Source organism: Salarias fasciatus, unplaced genomic scaffold (genome assembly GCF_902148845.1).
Source record: "Salarias fasciatus unplaced genomic scaffold, fSalaFa1.1, whole genome shotgun sequence".
Lineage (NCBI taxonomy): Eukaryota > Metazoa > Chordata > Actinopteri > Blenniiformes > Blenniidae > Salarias > Salarias fasciatus.
The window spans coordinates 678330-689115 of NW_021941378.1; positions in this window are offsets into that span (position 1 = coordinate 678330).

The following is a 10786-nucleotide window of genomic DNA, read 5'->3' on the forward strand; positions in this document are numbered from 1 at the left end:
GGGGCGATCGCTCGTATTCTGCCACAGAGCTCTTCGAACAACTCGCTGTTGTGCGATTTGCTTCCATCTCTCCTCTCCAGGGTTGTTTCTCTCTGGGTTTTTACTAAAAAGTGTTTTAAAGCACCGCCGTTCTGCTGGTTTCTGACTGTCCTGCTTCCTGTTTCCTGTCACGTCATCACGTCGCTACGTACGAGGGAACGCGTGCGGAACAAATAATGCCCCGGTTTTTTTTTTCCCTATCCGCTGTCAGGAGAGGAGCGGATTATCGATCGGTGTACACCACCTCGAACAATTGTTCCTGAAATACAGTCCGCTCTGCGTGAAGCGGACCGCTGGGAGGTTTCCATGACACTGACAGCCGCTGAGCCCTGAGAGCCCTGTCAGTGCCAGGCCCGCCCTGCTCTGGTGGAAGTTTGTCTCCCTCTAGTGGTGAGAAGTAAAACTTCAATTCTAATTCTCTTGTGTTCCCCCCCCCCCCCCCCCCACAGTAATGGCGGCGGCCGCAGTGGTGTGTTCTGCAGCGTCAGCATCGTGTGTGAGATGTTGCGTCAGCAGCGATGCGTCGATGTTTTTCACGCCGTCAAAACGTTGAGAAACAACAAACCAAACATGGTGGACCTTCTGGTAAGCAAACAACAAACAAACAAACAAACAAACTTCCTGAACGAACTGTGACCTGACTTCATGTCGTGTTTCCACAGGAGCAGTACAAGTTCTGCTACGAGGTCGCTCTGGAGTACCTCAACTCCGCCTGAGGGGGGGGATTGGGGGGCGGGGGTATTGGGGGCGGGGGGTATTGGGGGGCGGGGGGTATTGGTATTGGGGGCGGGGGGTATTGGGGGGCGGGGGGTATTGGGGAGTATTTGCACTGCCTGGTTTGGACACTGACAGACTTTTTTCCACTTTGTGTTAATTTGATGTTTTTGTGGGTTTTTTTCATGAAATGAACCAAAACAGCCGAAGCAACAAGAAAACACCTGTTTACCAACAAACAAACAAACACAAGACCTGTTTACCAACAAACAAACAAACAAACACAAGACCTGTTTACCAACAAACGTGAACATGTCACTTCCAGTCACTGATGATGCATTCAGGGCCTGTGGGACAACTGAGCGCTGCAGGGCAGAACTGGTCTGTCTGACCCGGTTAAGCCTGGTTCTGGGTCTGACAGACCCGGGTAAACCTGGTTCTGGGTCTGACAGACCCGGGTAAACCTGGTTCTGGGTCTGACAGACCCGAGTAAATCTGGTTCTGGGTCTGACAGACCCGGGTAAACCTGGTTCTGGGTCTGACAGACCCGAGTAAACCTGGTTCTGGGTCTGACAGACCCGGGTAAACCTGGTTCTGGGTCTGACAGACCCGAGTAAATCTGGTTCTGGGTCTGACAGACCCGGGTAAACCTGGTTCTGGGTCTGACAGACCCGAGTAAATCTGGTTCTGGGTCTGACAGACCCGGGTAAACCAGGTCAGGAAGGTGTTTCTTGTTTTCGTGGTTCCAGATGAATCTGCTCCAGGAACTCTTCATGACCCTGTTTCAACTTTACTGCTGCACATTTCACACTGCAGGGACCAGGAGCCACAGGGACCAGGAACCACAGGGACCAGAAGAGCCACAGGGACCAGGAGCCACAGGGACCAGGAGCCACAGGGACCAGAAGAGCCAGGAATCAGGGACCAGTAACCACAGGGACCAGGGACCAGGAGTGCTGTTCCTGCACTTCATGTGGTTTCACCAAGTCCTGGTTCCTGCGGTTCCCGTTATTCCTTGTTCCTGCAGTTCCTGGTTCCTGTGGTTCCTGGTTCCTGCGGTTCCTGCAGTTCCTGTGGTTCCTGGTTCCTGTGGTTCCTGGTTCCTGTGGTTCCTGGTTCCTGCGGTTCCTGCAGTTCCTGTGGTTCCTGGTTCCTGTGGTTCCTGGTTCCTGTGGTTCCTGGTTCCTGTGGTTCCTGGTTCCATGGTTCTGCTGGTTCTCAGTATTGTAAATAATGTACATACAGCCGGCAGCAGAATATTTATTCTTTCAGTTTTTGTTGACGTGGTTGTTGTTTGTGAAGCACACCGAGAAAGACAATCATGCTCCGTGTTCTCCGTTCTGTGTTCTCCGTTCTCCGTTCTGTGTTCTCCGTTCCGCCACAGAAGCTGTTTGATCAAAGCTCTTATTTATGAATCCAGAATATCAACAATAAAAATGTGTATCTGTCAAACCTGTGTGAAGAATCAGTTCCTCTCAGAGGTCAGAGGTCAGGGTCCTTTTCCTGGTCCTGGTCTCAGGGGGTCAGGGTCCTGGTGTCTGGGGGTCAGGGTCAGGGTCCTGGTGTCTGGGGGTCAGGGTCCTGGTCCTGGTGTCTGGGGGTCAGGGTCCTGGTCCTGGTGTCTGGGGGTCAGGGTCAGGGTCCTGGTGTCTGGGGGTCAGGGTCCTGGTCCTGGTGTCTGGGGGTCAGGGTCAGGGTCCTGGTGTCTGGGGGTCAGGGTCCTGGTCCTGGTGTCTGGGGGTCAGGGTCAGGGTCCTGGTGGGATCAGGAGGGGCGGGGCTTGGTGAGTGGGGGGTGGAGCTCCGGCGGTGGAGGGAAGCCGTCATGGAGGCTAATAGAGACGTCTTCACAGCCGGCTGCTCTGGTTCTGCTCTGGTTCTGCTCTGGTTCTGCTCTGGTTCTGCTCCGGTTCTGCTCCGGTTCTGCTCCGGTTCTGCTCTGGTTCTGCTCTGGTTCTGCTCTGGTTCTGCTCTGGTTCTGCTCCGGTTCTGCTCCGGTTCTGCTCTGGTTCTGCTCTGGTTCTGCTCTGGTTCTGCTCCGGTTCTGCTCTGGTTCTGCTCCGGTTCTGCTCCGGTTCTGCTCCGGTTCTGCTCCGGTTCTGCTCTGGTTCTGCTCCTCCACTGCATCCTGGTTTCCTCTTTATGAAGGTGAACAAGCCCCGCCCACATCTGGTGGTGATCTGGGGGTGAAGGGGGGGAAGGGGGCGTCGGTTACTCCTCTGACTGGCCCCGCCCCTCAGCCAATCAGAGCTTCTAAACCAATACATCATCAAAACGTGTCAGCTTCTCCACATGCAAAGGCTCATGGGAGCTGCTGGGACGCGGCGTGGGACGTGGCGTGGGACGCGGCGTGGGACACGGCGTAGGACGCGGTGTGGGACGTGGCGTGGGACATGGTGTGGGACGTGGCGTGGGACGTGGCGTGGGACGTGGCGTGGGACATGGTGTGGGACATGGTGTGAGACGTGGCGTGGGACGTGACGTGGGACATGGTGTGGGACATGGTGTGAGACGTGGCGTGGGACGTGACGTGGGACGTGGTGTGGGACATGGTGTGGGACGTGGCGTGGGACGTGGCGTGGGACGTGGCGTGGGACATGGTGTGGGACGTGGCGTGGGACATGGTGTGAGACGTGGCGTGGGACGTGGTGTGCGACGTGGCGTGGGACGTGGCGTGGGACGTGGCGTGGGACGGGCGCTTGCCAACAAGACGGACGTTTGGCTGAAAACAGAATTCATGACTCATGTCGTCTTTACAGGAAAGCAGCCGCAAAGAATCCGCCGTGCACAACTGGAGGACCGGAACCGGTCTGACGTGTCCGCCACCCGGGGTGTTGGGACTCCGGGGGTGTTTGGGGTCTGGTGGTGTTGGGGGTCCGGGGGTCTTTAGACTCCGGGGGTGTTGGGGGTCTGGTGGTCTTTGGACTCCTGACCTCTCCCCAGTTGTTTTCTGTCTCAGTCCAGTGCTCAGGTGGTTCCTATCAGGCCATGAACAGGTCTCTCGCTCTCTGAACCCTCTCCTGCTGGGCAGGTCTCTCTCTCTCTGAACCCTCTCCTGCTGGGCAGGTCTCTCGCTCTCTGAACCCTCTCCTGCTGGGCAGGTCTCTCGCTCTCTGAACCCTCTCTTGCTGGGCAGGTCTCTCGGCCTCCTTCAGGGTGTCCCGGTGTCTCGCTGATGTCCTGCTGATGACCTTCTCTCCATGTTCTTTTCAGTTTGCACGATAATTCTGGACTCGATTTCCCCCCTCAAGTCCAAGTGCCCCAAAACTCAGACCGCACCACGGCTAAATGCCTCCACACCTCCACGCCGAGCGCAAATGGAAGAAGGCCCGCCCCCACGCTTCACTCCTCCGCAGCGTCCTGAGAGACGACCGTCCAGCTGTGAAATATGTCAAGTCAGCACATTTCAACCCGACTCACTTCAAGCTGTCACAAACCCGGTTCTGGTTCTCACACTGTCCTCCTCATCGACCCGTCCTGCCCCCCCCCCCCCCCCCCCCCCCCCCCCCACACACACACACACACACACACACACACTCAGGCCCCCTGCTGACTGTCTGTCCACCCTCTGTCTGTCCTCTGACTGTCTGTCCTCTGTCTGTCCTCTGACTGTCTGTCCTCTGTCTGTCCTCTGACTGTCTGTCCTCTGTCTGTCCTCTGACCAGTGATGGCCAAGCTACTTGGAAAATGTAGCAAGTGAAGCTACCAGTTAATGTTGATGAAATGTCTCTTCACTCCAGCTGAAGCTAACCCAGAGGACGCAGCAGCTTAAAGCTGGTGTCCGGAGTTTCCGTTTGTTTCCAACGTATGAATCATTTTTCAGCAGAGCTTCAGTGTGTCAGTCTGGTTCATACTACAATATAATATCAGCATAAAGCAATATAAAAATGTATTTATGAGCCCCGCCTTCGTCTCATAGACCCCCATGTTATCTGAAAAAGCGCCGGTCAGCTTCAGCCAATAGATTTCGAGCTTCCGCCTTGTCCTGCTGTCAGTCAAAGTGTGGAGCAGCCAGAGAGCACGTCGCTCGCCCAGCAGAGGAGAGTTAGCTCTGCAGCAGATATATCCACCGTCTGCTGAACATCCACCGGAAACAGCTGAACATGGAGGATGCTGCAGGACTGGAGGCTCTCATTTTCACCCCACGGATAATAGCGTGCACAATTAAAGGGGCGTGGCTTGGTCGCTCATGAAAGCAGAGGGAGGGCGGAGCCTCGGGACGTTGGATTGAAAAAAAACCCCTCTCTCTTTCAAAACTCCGGACACGAGCTTTAAGCTACAAGCTGCAGTGCAGAAGTAGCTAGCTACAGTCCCACTACTTTTTTTTTTTTACAACCGTTAATTAACCTTATAAAGTCCAGGCAGTTTCCGCCCGACATTTCTACTGAAGATGTACAGAAAGTAAACTGAATGCTGTTCTTGAACTGTTTGGAGTACATGCATGGTTGGGGTCTCATTTGAAAGCTGACAACCTGTATTTTCACCCAGTGCAGTCAGAATTACTCTAGGTGCTACTGCCACAGAGTTATTTATGTTGCAGCACACTGAATTAGGATGAATTTCATTCTCGCCTGAATTTTTTTCCCTCATAAAACACCTGGAAATAAGTGTGGCAGCACTGTGCGAGCTTGAAAACACAATTTTGCTAAAGCCTGGGGTCTTACATAGTTCAGGTCAAAATGTCAGAGCAGTACTACAACAAATGAGTGTTTCACACGTGTATTTGTACTGCTATGCCCCGGCGGGGTCAGTTTTGGACATCCTCTGTACACCCTCTGCATGCCCTCTGTACAATGGTATATGTTGGTTTTTTTAGCCCGTTTTTACATTATTTTCATTCCAAAATCTCATAAAGTTCTCAAAAATTCACTTCAGATGGGCTTCAGGGTGGGATAAGGCCCTCAGACTGAGAGGAGCACAGACTGGCCCCAGTTTTCAGCCCTCAGCAGACCCAGAACAGCGCTGTCGGTCCGTCCAGCCATCCAGCAAGCTCATTGGCTACCAGCCCTGTCAGTCAAACGTTTCCTCCGACGTGATTGGCTCAGAATTCATCGACGAAGCGCGATGACGAGAGATGACGAGGGTCCATCAATCTCGGCAACGATTGGCTGGTTAGTCCTCGGAGGCAGCGATGAGTCACTTGATTGGTTGAAATGTGACAAATAAGCTACGGAAGCCGTTCAGTCGCCATATTGGATAGGTCAGCGCGAGTTTCTGATAAAAGTATGGATTATTATAGGACGCGCACACGGAGAGACGCGCTGCGTGCGCGCGTGGTGGCGCGTCTAACTCTGGATTATTATTATTTCAAGACATGTTTTGGACAATTATAAAAGGAACAGGGCTGTTCCACAAGATATAAGGGTCTGGTTTCCTTGTTTGTCTGTTTTTTCGCGAATACGGTGATTAGAATGTAACCGGAAGTACATCTACCCAGAGATACAGTAGGTGGCGGTATGCACCTAAGTTGTTGGTCGCCACCCGCCATTGTCCCAAGGAAGAAGAAGAAGAAGATGTTTTGGACAAAGTGCTTTACTTTCTAGCTTTGTCTGGATGCATACGTTTGGACTGTGGCAGTTTTGCTGGATTATTTTCATCTGTGACCAGTTATGAGCTTTTAAAGGTGAGTTGCGCTGTTTACTTAATTTGCTGTTTGTTGGACGAATGTGTTTGTATTACCCGCTGTGGTAATCACATCTGAAAGTGGTTTATACGATGGATTCATGAGAATTTAAGCTTCCTAACGGTACATAGTGTGTCCGTGGAATCTGAGACCTGCGTCTCCACATTAGCTGAATGCATCTGGAGATGTTTCGGGCCGGCGTCCTTTTTAAAAAACAAACTGCAAACAATTCAACCAGCCTCCTGTCAGCAGAGGGACAAGTTAGAAATAGCTTCGTTACAGAAAGAGCTGCTGGACTCAGATGGAGCGGCGCCGCCTCGCTACTGAAAACTGTGACTAAAGCTACGAGCGCCGCTACTTGTAGCTCCGCTACTGCCCATCACTGCCTCTGACTGTCTGTCCTCTGTCTGTCCTCTCACTGTCTGTCCACCCTCTGTCTGTCCTCTCACTGTCTGTCCTCTGTCTGTCCTCTGACTGTCTGTCCACCCTCTGTCTGTCCTCTGACTGTCTGTCCACCCTCTGTCTGTCCTCTCACTGTCTGTCCTCTGTCTGTCCTCTGACTGTCTGTCCACCCTCTGTCTGTCCTCTGACTGTCTGCCCTCTGACTGTCTGCCCTCTGACTGTCTGCCCTCTGACCGTCTGTCCTCTGACTGTCTGTCCACCCTCTGTCTGTCCTCTGACTGTCTGCCCTCTGACCATCTGTCCTCTGACCATCTGTCCTCTGACTGTCTGTCCTCTGACTGTCTGTCCACCCTCTGTCTGTCCTCTGACTGTCTGTCCTCGCGCCTCCTCCAGGATCCAGCAGTCCTGGATCCAGTCACTCTGTCCTCCTCTCATTGGTCAGCAGCATCCTGTCCTCTGGTCGTGTCCCACCGGCCTTCGGGGACGCTGTGTTTCATCCTCTATTGAAAGCCCCCCCCCTTCCACTGCAGACTTCCGGCCCGTCTCCAAACCGCCCGTCCTCCGTCCTCCGTCCTCTCCAGAGCTCTTGAGCGTGAAGTTTACTCCCAGCTGCATCTATTTTTAAGAAATAACCTCTGAAAAATCCCAGTCCGGATTCAGATCTGGCCACAGCCCAGAGACCGTCCTCCCAGAGTCCTGAACCACCTGCTGCTAGCTGTGGACCCAGGGAGCCCTGTGGTCCTGGTCCTCCTAGCTGAGGACTCAGGTAGCCCTGTGGTCCTGGTGCTCCTAGTGGTGGACTGAGGTAGCCCTGTGGTCCTGGTGCTCCTGGACCTCAGTGGACCACAGGGTCCTGCTGTCTCGTCTCCAACATCTGGACATCAGAGGTCCAGTCCTGCAGTTGTTCTGGTCCTACTGACTGACAGGAGCGTCTCTGTTCAGCTGGGAGGCTTCACCTCTCCCGTGGTGTGCCTCAAGGCTCCATCCTGGGCCCCAGTTTATTTCTCCTGTACACACTGCCCTGAGGAGGCATCGTCAGGACCGTACCACCAGAGGGGGGGCGTGCCAACAGGCAGACCAGGCAATTGCCTGGGGCCCCGGCTTTTAGGGGGGCCCCGCAAGGAGGCCCCTGAGAGGTACCCAAAGTGCTACATGTACTGCACAGAAACGACAACAATCGGCATTTATGATGCAATTATGAAACGACGACGTAGCAAACCCCCTTGGGGGGCCCCGCACGGCCCTGTCAGCCTTCAGCCTGTCTGCGCCAATCAGGCAGCCGGAGGTTTATTGTCTAATATAATTATTGATCAGCCAGGGCTTTCAGGGACTTCTGTTGGTCCCTGGATCTAATAGAAGAGGTGAGGGGTTCTCAGTTTTTCAGCATTTATAGCTGGGCCGTTACCGCGGTAACGTGCTGCGTTACCGCGGTAACGTGCTGCGTTACGGCGACACTCTTATCGCGCCAGAAAAAAAATGTCGCCGTTAATCTGCTGTTCAGAGTTGGGTCTGGGAGCTGGGCGACATGCAGGCTCTGCAGCTCACTCTGATATCGTTCAGTGTGGATGTGTGCCTGGCCCAGCCTGGCTGAATATCGCTGTGGGGGGACAAGACGAACCTGTCCTTAGGGCTGTAGCGATACACTCATTTGACGATACGATACGATACACGATATTCAGCTCACGATATGATATATATCATGATTTTCGGCCAACGATATGATCCGATACGATTCGATGCAACTCGATACGATTTGTTAAACTAACATCATTTTCTGCAAGATTTTCAGGGGAAAGTGTGATTTTGGTGACATCTTGTTACTGTTCCACTGACTTGGATTGATTTAACCGAACTGAAAAAAGAATGCATCAAATACACAATATATGGCTCTGACTCTGCAGAGAGAGTCTACAGCTTGCAAATGCTGCACAAAGTGAATCAAAGACGTGGCGAGAAAATTTATTTTTAATTGAAACAGTGCAAACTGTGGCTTGCAAGCCTTTGTGAGGTGAATAAAGTGCAACAGCATTCCAGTGCACATTGAAAATTGCAGCAAGTGGCCTGTTCTGAACAGTTTCTTTTACAGTTTTTTTAACTTCACATTTAACTTCTGAGGGTATCCCTCTGGCCACCCAGTTAGTAAACATAGTACCTTGGTTACTCTAAAACAGCCAATAATTCAAGTAACAACGTGCCATTTGAACACATTTAACTCACTGGTGACGTTTGAGGTGCGCCTGTAGGTTCGTTGTATTTCCTGAGTATTTGACGTTTGTGTGACACAGCTTGCAAACCGCAAAATTTTTGTCCAAATCAACACTTTCTTTCTTCTTTTTAAAACTTTTTAAAACATCTGATGTAACCCTTTAAGCCCTGGGCTATTTTTCAGAGCCTCTTCTCAAAAATGACATACCAAACTAAAAAGAGTGTAACACTGTAATAACTAGGCCTATTTGAGTGGTTACTGTCTCCTCATAAAGTGAACACTTGTAAGATTTGTCCAGATGTGTAAATATCAGTATATATGTTACTGGTTAAGTGTGACTGAAGATGGAACACAGCACAAATGAAAATTTTTCAGTCTCGCCTAAAAAAAAAGCACTTTCAATGTGATCATCTCTTTGGAAAAGTCCAGCTGCAGCTCTAAACCTCCATCAGATCATAGACTAATATGTGAACACTCTCTCTGCAAAGGCTGACTCTGTGAAAGTGAAGCAGAACAACATTTGATAGGTTTTAGTACAGACAGGTCAGGCGACGGCACACTTTGGCACACTATGGTGCCATTTGTGAAATCTGAATTTTCTAATGTACCAAATCATATTTTTCACTTTTATATCACTGCTGAGGTTCAAACCATCCAAACAGAGCAGTCTTCAGCGTGACTGCAGTGGAATCCACACAGAGCGTCTGTTACGCTCAGCTGGACGCTCCGTGCGTAAAGCCTCCTCTGTATACAGGCTCCCAGCTCCGCAGCAGCTTCATGAATACAGACACCCCGCACGGCGCTAGACTCGTCTGAGCCAATAGAATGCAGCGGGGGTCACCGACATGTGATTGACAGCTCTGTTAGCCAATCAGAACAAGCAAAACACCGTCATGGCGCACACAAACCTGTATGGCGCTGACCAATCACAGAGCTCCTTGAGGCTAACTGGGGGTCAGTTTTACGCCCGGATTTACGTCAGAGAATGCTAGGTGGCTAAGCTAAGTGATCCCGATGGACAATAACCGCATAATTCGGACTCTATATGGACAAAAGTCCAGGTAAGAGGCGATTTTTTTTTACCGCAGTTTGAAAACGCGATCTTGCTGTTGGCTGTTTTAGTGGCATTTTCTGGCGGATTCTGTGGTTTTAGAGGCTTTGAGTGGTATGGTTGTAACCAGCGGAGTCTCAGCTCTCGTCTGAGAGGCTGTTTGTGTGAATTACATCATGTTTCATTGCGCTACGATCAATATTTCGGCGAGTGGGTTGACACGGTCACGAATATGGTTCATAATTCATTTAGCCTTATAATAGCCTTAATGTTATAATGGCTGATATATTCGGTCAGCCCAGGTTCTGCTGTTTAAGCATCATGACATTCTGTCAGAAATAATCCACATTATTAGACAATCTCTGAAATGTTTGCTGCCAGGCCCCCAATTGGGAGGCGCTCGGGCTTAAGACACGGCGGCGCTGGAGTTAAATTCTCTGCCATTTTCTCGATCCTTCTTGCTCTTTCTTCTTCTGTGGGTAACTTACTAGAAGTGCTGCAGCGACACCAGTGGCTGGCTGACCTAACTGCTCTTCCTGCAAAGCAGACGGAGCAGGGGGAGGGGGCAGCGAGCAGAGTGCCGGACGGAACCAGCGGGATTTGAATGAGACTTAATCTATCGATACTTGCGGCTGAAAGATCGATACTTTCTGGCGAAAAAAAATATCGATTTATATCACAGAATCGATAAAATTGCCCAGCCTTACCTGTCCTGCGCCGAGAGTCACACCGCCTCCTGCTGAGCATCAAAA